Below are 18,328 nucleotides of genomic sequence, written 5' to 3' on the forward strand. Positions count from 1 at the left end.
TATAAAATTTAAAATTAATTTAAAAAAAAAAATTAAAGTGCGATATAACAAAGTAGCTAAAAGTTTTTTATAATAATATATTAACTTATATATATTACCGTCTTGATTAAGTTTAACTTAGTTTTCAATTTTGATTACCGTCTATAAATATAAATGTAAATTCAATCCAAATTCTTAATTAAATTAAAATTTTATCAAATAAACTATATAATCCAACACCCACATTCGACTCTATTGACTCCGAGATTTTGGTTGGACAAATATGAGATATATAAAAACTAAAGAACATCATATCGAAAGAAAATACTATATATATATATATATATATATATATATATATATAAGATTTAGTAATAATGGCAATACTAATAACTATATTCATTTAGACACAAATGTTTAATTTTTTTCTTTTCACGCTAGTGCCTAGTTAGTCATGACCTATTATATACTAATTAAGACTTTAATAATAAATAACTTTTTCATTAGATTAGTATAATTAGAGGAAGCATTACGAATATTTTTACTATTTGTAAGAATTTAGTTAAATTTAATAATATACAATAGTTTAATAAGTAGAATAATAATGGATCAACTTATTTTATCTAATCTCAAGAAACTCATTTTTATTAAATTTTTATAAAATATATTTATTTATTATTTATTATTATTATTATTATTATTGTTATTATTATTAATGTTCTTATTATTATTATTAATTATTTGAATCGAGCTTGAGTCTATAAACGAGCTTACTCACTAGCGTGCTTGTTGAGCTTATAAACAAGCATGTTTATGAACTTTGTTTACGAGCCTGTTCGCAAGCATTATAAGCGAACCGAACTCGAGCTCGAACTCGGTTCCATAAAACTATTGAGTTCAAAATTAAGCTCGAAATCGGCTCGTATAAGTTAATCAATAACACTGAATAAGCTTTTTAGTGATCTGAGCTCCGAATAGCTTGCGAGATATTTGATTCATTTACAAACCCAAAAGGATTTCACCATAATATCGTTAGAATTAATGGACTAGGATTGACAAAAAAGTTTTGTACTCTTTTAGAATTTAATTTCTTTAAAATCTTTTAGAATTTAATCATAAAAAAACGTATATCTTAATTATAAAGGTCTAATAGCTATAAAAATCTAAAATTTTATGTGATTTGGTTATTTTGGTCAAAACTTTAAATATTATCAATTTAGCCATGGATTTGCTAATTAAGAGCGGTTTTAGCCAAATTTTAATATTGGTCAAAATTGAGCTGGATAGAGGATGACATGTAAGCCACCTAAACAATTTTGAACACATTCAGGGTCCTATTGCCATGTCATATTAAAACTAATCTACTTTAGTTAACCTAACTAGTCTTACCTATGTTACTCAACCTACTTTACCTTAACTAAAAAAGTAAAGAAGAACCCTAATTAGCTCTTGTCTCTCACCTCTCATCTTTCTTCTCATACATCTTTTATTTTCTTCTTTGAATTTCTATTTATAGTCCTACCTAACCATTTAAAAAGAGAAAATAATTAGATCTATACATAAATATAGAAAAAGAAAATATGTATATGCTAATAAGGAGGGTTCTAGAGAGAGTTCACTTCTAGACACGCCTAACAATGGAAGTGAGTAAGATGTGATGAATGAACTAAAATCAAGAGAGAGCTAGTGAGTGGATGAGTGAGTGAGGGGTGAAATTGATGAAAATAGTTTATTGGACATGTGATGTTAGTTGTTGGATCCAAAAAATTTATGTGGAAACTAATAGGTTTTTTCATAAAACTATGAAAATGAGGATTAATGAATCTAATGGTGCCATCTCTCCTTTCCTCTTTCTTGGTTAATGTTGCTAATTAATCAATTTTAGTTCTTTATAAATATTTATAATTTTTTAAAAGAAAGATAGATGTGTGAGAAGAGAGATGAGAGGTGAGAGATAATTAGGGTTTTTATATATTCTTAGGCTAATTGCATTTTTAATCATAAACTTTCGCGCTTTTTACAATTTTAACATATCTTTTCAATTTTGATAAATCCAGTCACCTAGTTCCATTTCTTTGCAATTCGAAGCACCGATATAAGATCCAATAGGTTACTTCCGGCATGTCAGGTCGAGATTAGCCACGTTGGTCTTACTGTTTTAATATAGGCCCACGTCAGTACTATGCATTTGGTGTCAAGACAAGGCGTTTTAATTTTAATATATTAGAGAAATACAATGTTTTAAAGGAAACCCTAAATAGAATACTAAAATCCCTAAATTGGTTTTATATCCTAAAATTTCCAAACCTAAAAATTGTCGTGTTCTTCATCTCCTACTGACATAACTTTAGTTCTCTCTTGAAATCAGAGTTAAAGAATCCAAAAGTGTTTATCGTCATTTAAAAGCCTTCCATATTTTAGAGATTTAAGTTTACTTGCTACACATTTTGAAAATTTAATATAGAAGGTTTCAATGTGGTGCCTTGTAGTTGTGGTCCCAAGTGCTTCATAGTGTTGCGAAAATGGCAACTACGTAAGGCAACTTTCTTTACTTTTATAATGTAGTGGACCCTAACTTTAAATTTCTTAATAGGGTTTGTATAGTTTCTGTGTTTTGTGCTTTATCATGGTTTGACTATATGTAGCTAAGCAGTTTTCTGCTTATATTATACTACGGCAATACATTTTCAATTTACTTCCACCATGGTAGGAGTTTAGTAAGTGTTGGTAGTGAAATGGTATATGCTAGAGGTGACATATACCCTAGACATGGGCTTGATGTAGATAGATTTAGCTATTTTGATTTGAAAGAGGAAGTAGAGAAGTTAGGTTATAATTGTTAGGATAAATTGTCGTTTAGATTACCAGATGTGAGAACAAGTGAAGGGTATAAGACTATTAATGATGATTATGGTGTTATGGAAATGGCGAAGTATATTTGTAGTAGGGATGGTATGATGAATGTGTTAATAAAGGGTGGAAGAGCGGTAGAAAAGACTACTGTAAGGAATGACAAGTCAGGGGTTAGAAATGGCAGGGTTGAAATGCAAGTTTATGTTAGTATTGCAAAAGAACTTGAAGAAATTGATGTAGGAGGGAAATATGAAGGAGTTAACATTGAGGTAGGTTACAAAAAGAATGTGAATGGTGGCGTAGAAGATGAAAGTGAATATAATGCAGAAGATGAACAAACTGATCTTGACTAAAATCCTGTAGGAGAAAGTGGCATAGATGATGAGCTTTTTGACATGAGCTAGCATCAAATAGTAAGGAATACATTCAAGCAAGATAAAACAAGGCAAATTATAGAAGATTTGTGCCTGTGGATGAGTTGTAGATAGATTCAATATAATTGGTGGATTTCAGACAAGGAGAACTCAAGGCAAAACTGAATAAAAAGAGAGGACAAATTATGAAAGGGAATGACAATCAGAATATGAAGACTCTAATAGTGATATAAATTCAGATTCCACAAGTGATAAGAATGAGGCTTTTGAGGAGGGATCAAGTAGAAGGAGGAGAAATAGAGTTACATATGACTCTAATTGTGATCATAAAACACTTAAATTTGTCTTAGGTATGAGATTTGAAAATGGATTTCAATGTAGGCAGGCTATCTAGAGGCATCAAATTTTAAATGGACATAACATCCAAATTTGTAAGAGCAACAAAGATCAACTTGAAGCTAAGTTTGTACCAGGGTGCCCTTGGAGGCTTTATGGCAGTATCATAAAGAGAGAAAATACATTTGCAATCAAGACCTACTTTGGTCCTCATAGATGCCATAGGAAATGAAGAACAAACAAGCTACATCAACTCGGATTGTAAAATGATATGCATATAGATTTAGAAGAAACCCTAATTGGTCTATTAAGCATTTACAGGATGATGTGCTTGAGAAGTATGTTTTAAAGTTATCAAAATGGAAACTATATAGAGCTAAGTGGAAGGCTCTTGAGATGTTGAGAGGTTCAATACATGATCATACTAGGCAGAATTAATAAGAGTGGACAAGGAAGGGAGGTTTGACTTTCTATTGGTAGATGAGAGTGTGTTTAGAGGATTTTTTTTAGATTCAGTGCACTAAAGAAGGGTTTTTTTGAAGGGATGTAGACCAATAATAGGATTTGATGGGTGTTTTCTTAAAAAATTTCTTGGTGGGACCTTTTCGTGTGCTACTTCAAAGGATGACAATAATCAGATGTTTCCTATTGTTTGAGCAGTAGTAGAATCTAAAAATAATTTTTTTTGGGAGTGGTTTTTAAAGATTTTATTTAAAGAGCTCAACATCACAATTGGCCTTGGTTGGGACCAACAAAAGGTATATCAATCCTTTTACTCTATATAATTTTTCTTATAGTTAGTTTACTTGTAATGTGGGCCACTAGTACATGTTAATGTGTATACAACAGAGACTGATAAATTCCATTAGGAACCTTACACCGTATGCTGAATACAATAACTGTGCCAAGCATGTGTACTGCAATTGGAAGAAGGAGTACAAGGGTCAGCCATTAAAGAACATATTTTAGAGAGCTGTAAGAAGCACTAATGAAGCCTCATTGAATGCAGTACTGGATGAGCTAAATGCTGAAAATGAATCTGCTTACCTAAATTTCCTAGAAAGAGATCCTAGCAAGTTTTGTAAGTCATTAACGGTTATTGTCTTAGTATATTCTCTTCCTTTAGCTTTGATATCCACTGTATTTTAAACTATGCTAATACTTTATGCCTTTGATGATTCAAATTTAGTGCTTGACCAGAACTTTTGCAGGAAGAAATTAACTTAACTATCGATCAAACTCACCTACCAAAGGCCCCGAGCAAGGATGGACTTCCAATGGCTTTTTTTACCAAAAGTACTAAAATATCATTAGGGATAATATTGTTTCAGCTTGCTTGGGAGTTCTTAATGAAGGAAAAAGCATGGGAGATATAAACTTGACTTTAATCAAGCTCATTCCAAAAGTCAAATATCTGGAAAGTGTTGAGGACTTTAGGCAAATAAGCTTGTGCATAGTTCTGTATGGATTATCTCTAAAGCTTTTGCTAATGGATTTTTACGAATAGTTGCTGAAGCTATCTTCGAAAACCAAAGTGCCTTTCTCCCTAGTAGACTAATTAGAGATAATGCAATTATTGGCTTTGAGTGGAAACATGCTTCGAAGCACTGGAATAGGAAGATGAAGGTTATCATGAGCTGAGGCTGGACATGTCCAAAGTGTATGATCGTGTCGAATGATCTTTATCGAATGTATGATGTTGAAACTTGATTTTTAAGTTTCCTGAAGTGATAAAATCTTGAGGTGCATTTCTTCAGTCAATTATTCTTTCTTGATTAATGGAGAGGTGAAGGGTCATCTAACCCTTTCAAAGTGGAGCCCCACTCTCCTCAGCCTGGCCTTCAAGTTATCGAGTTTCAATCTTAAGCTAAGCCCCCTACTTTTCATGAAATATTCGCGGCCAGGTTGGACTCCGAAACTAGATCAATCAAAAAATTGAAATTAAAATTCTTCAAATTCAAAACCAAACTCAAACTTCTTAAAACTTGAGAGGATTAGTTTCTTTTCAGTTGGAATCAGAATCGACAGTTTTGATTCAAACTCGTAGAAATATTATTTATAAACTTTTATTATATAATTATATAATTTATTTATTATTTCTCTCTAAAATTACTCTCTAGAATTATTGATTCTCTATTTTTTTATTTCTCTATAACATCTCTTTATAATTATTTATTATCTAGAATTATCTCTCTCATAATTATTATCTCTTTCTAGAATTACTACATAGTATATATATATATATACTATGTACATAATTATAGCTAAAATACTATTTCTTAGAATTAGAAATTATTATATAACTAATTAAGAAAATTAACTTATTAGTTAATATAATATTAAAATATAACTACTACTTTCAAGAATTAAAATTATTTAACTCTATCAGAAATTCATTTATTGTAATCTTTTTATTTATAATATTTTAGAGTCCTATCTCTATACAAATTGAATTTCTATACCACTACTATGTATTATGTCTCCTATTAAATTAGATCTAATATGTAAAAAAATTATATCTATATACCACTATAATTTATTATCTATTTTATTAAATTATATTTAATTAGTAAAAGACCAAATTGATATATCTCACTAATCATAAGGCCATTTTTATAAATTTATATGTCTCCTTTTTCACACACACACATATATATCTTTCTTTTATCACAATAGACATTAAAAAAATATAAGATATATAAATTTTATTGTAACAAACATTTAAAAGTATATAATATATATTAAATTTTTTCGATTATACAAAAGGTTTTAATGAGTAATTTATAGATATTATTATGAGTATATTTCAAATATATTATATGCTTAACAATATATAATATAAAGTAGTAATGCGTATAAAATTAAAAATAAAAATCAAAAGATGTACAAAAATAAGAAAAATGTAAAAAAGTACAAAAGTAAAAAATTTCAAAAAGCATATAAAAGTGAAAAAATGTGAAACATATACAAAAGTAGACAAAGATCTAAAAAGTATAAGTAAAAAAATTCAAAAAGAATAAAAAGAATAGATTAAAAAAGAATAAAAAGAAAATTAGATTAACCAAAAAATTCGAAATACGAAATATAAAAATAAATAATGTAATCTCAATAAAATTAAAGAAAAGTTCCAACACAAATGTACAATTGAAGCAAGTATAAGCCTTAGAAAAATAACATCTAACACATATTTCCATATTTTAATGATCCCTTATTTTATGATTTTATCCCTTCCTCGGCTAAATGGAAAATCAATTTTGTCCCTTCAATTGAAGTTTTCTTTTTCTGAAAACCCCTTCAATTGAAGTTAAGCAACAAGAAAATGTGGAAAATTTTTAAATTGCTTTCATAAAATAATTTAAGTTAGATATTTTTTATTATAAAATTTAAATTTAAGATTTTATTTAAAAATCGAGATATATATTTATTATATTAATTCTTATTTTTTATCTTTAAAAAAATATTAGATTTTAAAAATAGATGATATTATTATCAAAATTCTTTTTTGTTGGCTCTTTCTTTCATAACATTAATTTTTATGTTCCAAGTTTTTTTTTCTAAAAATAAAACGAAATACAACCATAATTACATAAGCAATTCAGATAGGACAATGATATTATATACATGCATGACAATAAACCATAATTATTTTCTAGAATTAAGAAGAAAAATCGATTCATTGAAATTTATTTATATAAAAAATTTCAGCAAAAAAATTAATTGTCTTCCGTTATTGATATGATCATGTAAGATAAAGACCAAAAGGAAAAAGAAAACTTTCATATGGGTCAATTTGCATACTCATCACCTAGAACTCCTAATTCTTGCTGGTGACAGTGCATTCTAAAGGAAGTCCTTGAGGAAATCTCTTGGTATCTATGCAATAATTAGAGACCATATAGTTCATCTGCACCCATTTAAGCTGCTTTTAATTTGTAAGATCTAGCTCCCGAGAGTACCACTTATCATGATTATTAGTACCATTAGAAATAGTGCAGGAAGATTTTCCATTAGACTAAATACAGGCATTAGCTTGGAAGTTTTTGAAAGCAGTAGTAAATGGTGTAAATGGTGTTTGTGTCCAGTCTGTCTTCACTAGTCCTCCTCTTGTAGCCCAATCATCTGCATTCCATATGCTTGCATAAATCCTCCTCGCTTGGCCTTTTGGGTACGGAGCTCCAATTGATTCCAAGTTCTTGAATTCTTTAATTGGTCAACCGTCAACATAGAATCTGTAAAAAAGAAAGATAATCAGAAAGAAGTCAGCACCGTAATTTTATAGTAAACTCTTGGCAACATGACATGCACTGTGAGGAACTTATATACACAAACTTACACAATATGCCCTAGATTCCAGAGGACTGAATAGGTGTGAAAATTAGTTGTTGGATCAACCCATAGGTAGAATTGCTGCTCCCTATTTCCTTTTCCATGTTTTAGTATTATGTTTATTGCAAGAACCAATAAATAACTAAAGAATATATTGTTCCAGAGTGCAGGGAGAGTGTTAATGGTACTCGCATAGAATGTGGTAACCGTGCCAGTAGAGTTGCTAGGTACAAGCTTGAGTTGCATATCGAACTTGCCAAAAAGATACTCATTCTTAGACTGGAAGCCTGAGCCAGAGGCTTTGTCTAGGGAAAGTGTGACAACATTGCCATTGTTGAGTATTTCACCACGCCCATCTCCCCATGTGATGTCAACATCTTGGTAAATGTTTCCGGCAATGATAGGCTAAATCATTGCCGTGCTGAAACTGTGGATCTCACCAAGTAGGGTTTCACCACGGCCGTGTTTCTCCCTGTGTTGGCTACCACGGGCCGTGTTGTTCCCCGTGTTATCCACCACGGGCCGTGCTGAAGGCCGTGGTGGCTACGAAAACCGTGCCCAAACTATTGTTTTGAAGACCAAGTTTTGATGGTTGGTCACGGCCAGAGTCTAGGCTGTGATGGTCAGCACGACCTTGACTCAGGCCGTGCTCAATGTGTGCAACGCGGGCTCTTGTCCGATCTTGATGAATTCTCGTCCGTTTCCGCACGTATTGATCTATAATTGCTTAAACACCGATGATGGTCCTATAAATGTTCCTGAAATGTAAAAGAACATAAAACACGGGTGATCTGGGAATAAAAGCACAATAATTGCTAAGAACATACGCAATAATATGCAAGCAAATATGTGTAAAACTATGCTCATCAGGCAACAACCATCAAAGAACCCACCATAACAAGGGATGTTATTAACAAGAGTGCTAAAGAATTTGGCGGACAAGGATAGGTAGCCATGTGAGTATATTCTTCAAGCTTGATAGTGTTTAGGCAAGGCAGTAGTAGTGTATGTACTTTTGAGATATGGTACATTTTTTTTCAATTTGGTGACTATTTATAGGAAATCGAAGGAGTGGTAGACTAGGAATGTTTATTACAGTAAAGAGAAACACAGACAATCACATCAACATCAATAAACATCAAGCAACACTAATCAAAATAACAATCACAAAGCACTTGTAGACTAATATTACTTGTCAAGCATGCGCCTATGTTCGATGATTACCCCATCGTCTAGGAGGTTCTAACTCAATCCCGTTATGCAGTTAAAATCTACTTTTCACATAATGCATGCACGCATATCTTATTAATCACTAAGTCTCATCAATCTCATTTACATTTAAACGCATGCTTATTATAAAAGGGAGAGAAGAAAATGCATATACATACATATATGTATAATATACTACTCACACTAAGACGCTCCCAAACTAAGCTCCATCCATCACGCTTAATAACACCGGGTTATCTAATCACAAATATAGAAGTTAGAGTTTATAAATTTTATATTTCTAATTAATTATCATCAGACTATATTATAAACAATTCAATTAAAACATCAAACAAAGAAATTAAAATAACCCAACATGACTTTTGAAGTAACTCCATCATGCAACTTAATAAAATTAAAGATTAGCTACTAACCCTATCATGGAATTATTTTAAGATGAGGTAGAGGTACTAATCTTAAAAATAGAAATTGAGATAGTGAACAAAATAAGAAAATTAAAAAACTTATATTTAGCTCAAGAATAACCTTAAAATAACTTAACTTTTCAAGCATCAGCTTCTAACTAATCACCAGTTCTTCAATTAAAACTCTAAGCAAAGAGCCTCATTACTTGTGCCAACGCAAACCTTATGTTCTTTGAGCTCCAATCTTCAAGCACAAACCATTTTAATAAGCTTCAACTTCTAATCCAGTCATAATAGCTAATGAACAAAAAGTTAGTATCTTAAGCTAGTATAAAAAGTGGCTAGAAGAGCAACTTAACTCTTCAAGTTGATAGCTTCTAACTCATGATCAGGTCTTCAATTAAAACACTAAACAAAGAGCCTCATCACTTGTGCTGACGCAAACCTTATGTTCTTCGAGCTCCAATTTTCAAGCACATACCATTTCTTACAAGCTTCAACTTACAATCTAGTCATAATAGCTAATGAATAGAAAGTTAGTATCTTAAGCTAGTTTAAAAAGTGGCTAGGAGACTAAGTGAGTTGGATTTGAACAAAGAAATCTTTTCCATAAACATGCAAAGAGATAATTAGAGGAAGATAATGGTGATTAGTAAAAATTGTAAAAAATAATGTAGAAAGAAAGAAAAATTAGGATATAAATGATTACTTGAAATATTAAATTTAAAAATATAACAATTTAGTTTTACTAAATTGTTATAAATTTTTATAACAATTTAGTAAAACTAAATTGTTATATTCTAACTTACTCACGCAAGAGTACATGCGTATCCATCCCATATTATGATGATTGTCATACTATCAATAAGATTATAGTAAAGTATCTCCATGTTAGGATGATTAATATATTTTATAAGTTTATACTTTATTCTTAGTTATTATTTAGAGCTAATTCGAACTTATCAAGCAATTCATCGTTTGTGGCGTCTAAATCCAACTTATCCATTTAGAATCTATACTAAATTGTGGCGTCTTCTACATCTAGTACCTTAGATTTGATAGTTTAATATGCTTGAAGGGTCGAAGGTTTCCATTGATATGATTCTAGATAGATCTTGGGTATTGAAATCAAACTTGCATACGGGTTTAATCCTTTGATATAGGTTAGGTTCGTACCATTCACCCGTACATTATATCAAATTGGGAAAAGAATAATGAGGAAAAATTGCAGTAGGAGTAAATAGAAGCAAATGCAGATATATCAACAATTTTTGGAGTAATGATTGAACTATATAAGCAACCATGTAGGTACAGCAGGTGCAAGAACATCCACTGTTAACCAATTCGCATCTTTTTCTTCATTCAACTGTTGGATTGAAGTACATGAAACAACCATCTTTTCTTAAGTCGCCTCTACACATGAACATCACAATGGCAGAAATGAATATTGACAAAGGCTATCCATTGATTAAAAGAATGCACTATAATTTCAAAACTAATGGGAAAAACTTTAAGATGTGAATAGTATAAAGAGTGAAGATAGGTACCAAAAATATCTGCATGTTCTTGAACAAACACAGTTTCTTGAAAGGCTACTACATGCAAGCAACATGTCAATCTGTAAGGGAAGAAGATATACAAGAAAGAATAAGAAGTGTTAAACAAACTAATCTAGAGGTATAGCCATCATTCCACTAACTAAGAAACACAACTGAAAAATATAAACAACTACATTATAAAATAAATCTCATGATAACACAAATCAATTGAAAGTATGAGATGCAATTATATATTTAAACATAATATACAGCATGTAATTATAGAAAATAAATGCATGATGATTGAAAGCGATGCTTCTTTGTGACCATGAGCATTACAGTGCTCCACAATATGGCGTGTACCATATGCAATACCATGTCCGACACTGATCGACCAACATTCTACTCGATATATTTGACATGAAAATTATATGATGCATGAGTGAACACGTGCGACTTGATACATGCGAACACTATTGAAAAACCATCGGACACAATGCTCAAGTTCAAAACTTAGAGAAAATGATAAAACTATTTTAAAAATATTTTCAATCTCTTTAAAATGCTTATAATACTTTTGAAGCTCCATAGATACATACTTTATCTATAGGTTCATCTTGAAGTCTCGTGTATTATAGTTCTCTGAATATTTGACTTTCGAACCCTCTAGTAGTCCGTTAAGAAAATGATCCTCTTCGAAACCGAGAGGGTCTCCACTTTCGCTATCTAATCAGTTTATTTGGATAGTGGTAGTATTTTTTTCTGACGATTAATTAACCTCAAAATGACACGAGCACAAACAATCACATCAACATCAATAAACGAAGCAACAGTTATAAAAAATAACTAAGCACTTCTAGACTAATATTACTTGTCCAGAATGCACCCACGGTCTGATGATTGCTCCATCTTCTAGGAGGTTCTAACTCAATCCTAATAAGCAATTAAAATCTATTTTTCATATAATACATGCATGCATATCATATTAATCACTAAGTGTCATCAATCTCATTCGCATTTAAAGACATGCTTAATGCAAAGAGGAGAGGCGATAATGCATACAGATACATATATGTATAATATACTGCACACAGTACGATGCTCCAATAGTAAGCTCCTTGCGGCACGCTTGATGACTCCGAGTTATCTAAATATAAATATACAAATTAGGGTTTACAAATTCTATAGTTCTAATCCTATTACCCATCACTACACACAGTAAACACAATAATTCTCATCAAACTACATCGCAAACAATTCAATTCAATCATCGAACAGAAACCAAATTAAAGAAAACCAACATAGTCAATAATCATCATTTGAAATAATCCAAAGGTCTTACTCTGTCATGCAACTTAATAAAATTAAAGATTAGCTACTAAACCAATCATGAAATTATTTAGACATGAGGTAGAGGTACTAACCTTAGAAATGGAAATGAAGATAGTGAACAAAACAAGAAAATTAATAAGTTATAATTAGCCTAAAAATCACCCTAAAACCACTTAACTCTTCAAGTTAATAGCTTCAAACTCATCATCAGTTCTTCAATTAAAACTCTAAAAAAAGAGCCTTCAACATCACCTGTGCTGACCTAAACCTTATGTTCTTTGAGCTTCAATCCTCAAGCACGGACCATGTCTAACAAGTTTCAATTTCCAATTCAGTCATAATAGCCAATCAACAAAAAATTAGTATGTTAAGCAATCTTTAAAGTGGCTAGGAGAGCAATAGAGTTGGATTTGATCAAATAAGCCTTTCCCTTAGACATGTAAAGAGATAAGTAGAGGAAGGAAGATGATGGTGAATAGTAAAAATTGTGGAGAATATGTAGAGAAAAAATTAGGATATAAATAGTTACTTGGGACATTAAATTTAAAAACAATAGGTAAAACTATACTGTTATCTTCTAACTTGCTCATGCAAGGAGACATGTGTATCCATGCCATATTTCCTTTTAACCCTCCAATTAAATTAAAACTATCCTAATAACCGTATAATAAAATAAATCCTTAATAGACTAAAAGGAAATGTGTCCTCTACATATGTTGCCAAGTAACATCCTACTATCAAGCTATAATAGTTCATTTAGTCCATCCATCATAATTAGGAAACATAAATTCACTAACTCCCATTTACTATTAAAACAAAAATTTAATTCATGTAATATCTTCGCCCTCAAAATTTTATTATCTAACAAAAATCAATTTAATCCTTAAGTCCAAAAGAAATTAAATATATAGACTTAACTTATCTAAAATTCTAAAATATAAAAGTATAACCTACTATAATTAAACTTTAGTTATTTAATAATTTTCTCGTAAAAAAATCATTTAAAATAACTCTCAAAAAAATAATCCAAACACCACGAAATTACTAAGTGATAAAATATAAATTGTTATAAATTTCTCCTATGACTACCCCTAGACCCATCAGTACCCATAATACCATATTATTTGAAACCTCTTTGAGCATCCACTCAGCTATGACACACAATAATTATTATTTAAAACATCTTTGAGCAATCACATACATTTCACCAATAAGCAATCATATCATTATGCACTCACAATCACTATACCGTTTATTGTGAACCCTAAGGCGTCAATTAACTATTGTTCGAATGTCATCCATACAAAGAACTTTGATCTATTGTGAGTCTTATTCGAACCATTCAAAGTACTTTAATAATTCTTAGTAAAATATATTTTAGTATACTTTTTATTATCGCTTTTTGTTTAAAACTTGCATCATCATGTCCGACACTAACCGACCAACATTCCACTAACATGAAAATTATATGATGCACGAGTGAACACATGTGACTTGATACATGTGAAGACTACTGAAATACCATCAGACACAATGTTCAAGTTCAAAACTTAAAGAAAATGATAAACCCATCTTAAGAATATTTTCAATCCTTTTTAAAATGCTTATAATTTACTTTTCAAGATATATAGATTCATACCTTATATATAGGTTCATTTCAAAGTCCCGTGGATCATAATTTTTTAGACATCTGACTTTCGAACTCTCTAGTAATCCATTACGAATATGATCCTCTTCAAAACTGAGAGGGTCTCCCCACTTTTGCTATCCAATCAATCTATTTGGATAGTGGTAGTATTTTTTTTTTGACGACTAATTAACCTCATAATGATACAAACACAACCAACCACATCAACTTCAATAAACAACAAGCAACAATAATAGTCATAATAAGAATAACAAAGCACTTCTAGACTAGTATTACATGTCAAGCCTGCACCCAGAGTCCAATGATTGCCCCATCATCTAAGAGGTTCTAACTCAATCTCATTATACAATTAAAATCTATTTTTCACATAATGCATGCATGCATATCATATTAATCACTAAGTGTCATCAATCTCTTTCGCATTTAAAGGCATGCTTAATGCAAAGGGGAGAGCGGATAATGCATAAACATATATAAACAATATACTACTCACAGTACGATGCTCCATAACTAAGCTTCATGCGCCGCGCTTGATAACTTTGGGTTATATAATCAGAAATAGACAAATGAGAGTTTACAAATTCTTAAGTTCTAATCCTATTACCCATCCCCACATGCGATACACAGTACAATTCTCATCATACTGTCACAAGCAATTCAATTCAATCATAAAAAAAATAAAGCAATTGAAAGAAATAGTCAATAATCATCATTTGAAGTAACCCAAAGCTCTTACTCACTTCATCATGAAACTTAATAAAATTAAAGATTAGCTACTAACCTAATCATGGAATTATTTAGAGATGATGTAAAGGTACTAATCTTAGAAATGGAGTTGGATTTGATCAAAGAGGACTTTACCATAGACATACATAGAGATAACTAGAGGTAGAGGATGGTGAATAGTAAAAATTGTAGAGAATATGTAGAGAGAAAAAAAAAACAATTACCATAAAAATGGTTACTTGAGATATTAAATTTAAAAATAAAAGGGATATAAATTAAAACTAAATTGGTACATTCTAACTTACTCAGGCAAGAGGACATGTAAATGTAACCAAAACATCAATCAAATGGCTAGATCTGGGCAGTGCTAAAGCATTGCAAAAGAAATAGAATGCAGAGTGCAGGTGATAAGCATCATACTACACATGTTTTCATGCCCGATTGTTCACATTTTTATGCATGATTATCCCGTTTTATGCTAGAATCACCTGTCTTTTGTTTCCCTTTTCGTTTCAGGTCATTTTCGAAGGACACCATCAGTAATCGAGGGAAATACGTGGGATTACGGAGCAAAATCCATCAAATTGGGCAAGAACAAGCACCCCGAGGGTTGAGCACGGCCTGGACTCCGGCCGTGCTGAATTATCAAGAGGCTATCCCCAATTGTGCCATTTCAAAGACGCCTTGTAGCCACCACGGCCTCCAAAGACGGCCTGGTGGATCAAGCGCGACTGTGGTGGCTCACAGATTGACACTGGACTCGTCTTGAATCAACTATATAGGCGATTTTGAATTCCAATTGAAGAAGACGATTTTTGGACTCAATTCCAAGACACACACTTAATCAAATATTTCCTATACCTCAATTGTAGACCTGAAGAGATCAATTTTCATCAATTGAAGGGGGGATTGCACTTATTCCAACATCGAATTGAAGATCAAGATAAACTTTGGGAGCATTCAAGAGGCAAGTAGGGTTTGAGATTTTGAATTTGCAAATTTAGGGTTTCTCATTCAGCTTGAAAGAGAAGGGTGTACATACCTTTAATTTATTTTTCCTTATTTTGTTCTTTAATTGCTTTGACTATGAACATGAGCAGCTAGATCTTTTGAATCCATTAGGGTTCACCTTTGTTGATGGATTATGCTTAATTGTTAGTTTTTTTTATAATTGTCATTCTTGCAATCTTCTTGCTATTCAGTAATAAAAGTTTGATGCAGTTAATTTGAGACGTTGGATTAATTGTTTATTAGGTTGTTTCTTGACATTGAGAAATGCTTGTTACAACTGGATTTTGAATAGTAAGGACCGGTAGTTAACACTTAGAGATGAGGTTGATTTACTCACGGATTAAGAACTAACAACTCTTAATAGTCTTAAATCATACTTAATGCTAATTTATAGTAATCCCGATAGGAAGAGATTCCATTAGGTTAGTGCAGGGTTTAGGAATCCGGTAAGCTCGAGAGAGGAACCGGGATTCAATTCAGGGATTTAGGCACGGGTAAGCAAGATCGGCAATCCATAAAATTCATCTTTAGAATTCCATCACTTAGGCTCCCTTTTGGATTTATTTCTCTCTTTACAATTGTCTTTTAATTGTCCATTGTTGTCCTTCATTTACTTAATTGCACTCATAACCATTAGCTGGTATGTTAGAACTTTCACACCCTATTTCAGACTAGATAACATAGCAAGCAGTAGTAACTCTAGGTTCACCCGATCTCCAGGGATACGACCTTGATACTCACTAGTGCTAGGCTGCATCGGTAGGTTCACTGCCTTAGGTGTAGGTTGCATAAAGAACCCATCAAGTTTTTGGCGCCGTTGCCGGGGAACTGTAAAGAAGATAGGTGAAAGAAGATCGCCAAGCTCTCAACGCAAAAATACAGAAAAAGTGCTTACCATATGCTTGCTTATGGATTCAATCTCCACTACTACGAAATAATCAATAATCATGATCAAAGGGTCTTGAGCCAGGTTGTAATGGGGTTAAGGTAAGGTACGTATAAATATGGAAAGTAGGCTACAAGTTGCTGGAAGTTAAGCAAGTAATGCAAGAAAGTAATGAAGGATCAAGTGTTGTACCAAAATGAACACTAAGTTGCTCTAAAAATAAGATGATGCTCGAAATGAACTAAATTAATACTTTTTAACTTTTTTTTTTGTTTTTTTTTTGTTTTTTTTATATATAAATATATATACTATGTATATATATTACAACAAATATATGTAGGAGTTGTTGGTTATTGACACATACAATAATTGAAGGGAGCATTTATGAAAAATCTAGCAACTTAGTGAAATATATGAATGCGGATTGATCCAAAGTAAAATGCGTATAACTTATATAATTTCCAAAGTAACAATGGTAGAAAGAATGGTCAAATGAATAGAAGTGATGAGATGAGTGTCACTGTTATTATTGTCAAGAAAGGAATGGCTAAGGCTCAAAATTGGTTCACTAAGGGAAAAATAGGGTTAGGCTTTTTTGGCCAAATTGTGTAAATCCTAAGTGCCCAAATCATCTCACGATTATTGACAATTCATGTAATCTCAACAGATATCGTAAAGCAAGTTCTAGAAACAGAGATTCTGTAAAATGCTCACTAATGAAAGAAAAGGGAGCATAATAGTGATGCTCAATATCTCACCATTTGAGTGGGTTAAAATTGCATGAATTCTCAAACCAAAGTTTAAATAGTCAATCACAATAATAAGCAACAATATTAACAGTGTTCTATATCTAAGATAAAGTAATATGGAAGAATTTAAGGAAAAATACCAGTTTTACCTGGCTGGATTGTAATTAAGAGATTCGTTCATTGCCTTCTTCCAACAAGGTTCGATAAAAGCTATAAGGGAATCCATTCAAAGGAGAAAATCATTAACTACTCGATTAAAACAAAACTCAAGATAAGGACAGTAATAATGAATGGACTTAATCAATAAGGGATATTAAAACAAGATAAAAACAGAAAGATAAAATCCAGACACGCACAAATCTACTTGACTCACCCCACACTTATGAAAGACATCCTCGGTGTGAACAAGGTAGGCACTCCAAAATATAAGGAATAAAATCACGTGAAATGAAGCTAATTATGGGAGTCCATGAAAGAAATTAGAAAACTAAGAGAAAAACAAGACGACAAAAAGAGATAAAAACTAGAAAGTCTACTAGATACTGCCCTTGATGTGTACTTTAACACTTCAAAATATGTTAGTCCTCAAAATTACGTACGAGCATCAAGTAGGCTAACTCCTGAAAAATTCAAGAATAAACACATTCTAAGCAACATCTAGTAAAAGGTTCAATAAGATAGTATCTCCTCAAAATCAAACTTACTAAAAACAGACTGAAATATCTAACTGCAAATGACTACATAAAATAAAATAAAAAATGTCCAAAAATTCAGAAAGCAAAAATAGATTCGGGAATGCCTTCCGAAGGCGCTTCTTTTTGTTCGAGTCGTCTACCGGACTCGGATCGGCATTCCCGCATCATGGGCAAATTAAGAAGGTAGGCTCAATGTAAGTTGGGGTTCGAGGCATATAAGCGCAATGAAAAGGTCCGATGT

General features: G+C 31.7%; 1 pseudogene; it reads right to left on the reverse strand.

The window, feature by feature from the left end:
• Positions 1–7,356: 7,356 nt before the first annotated feature.
• LOC8285078 lies at positions 7,357–12,989 on the reverse strand (annotated as a pseudogene).
• Positions 12,990–18,328: the final 5,339 nt, after the last annotated feature.

Source organism: Ricinus communis, chromosome 1 (genome assembly GCF_019578655.1).
Source record: "Ricinus communis isolate WT05 ecotype wild-type chromosome 1, ASM1957865v1, whole genome shotgun sequence".
Lineage (NCBI taxonomy): Eukaryota > Viridiplantae > Streptophyta > Magnoliopsida > Malpighiales > Euphorbiaceae > Ricinus > Ricinus communis.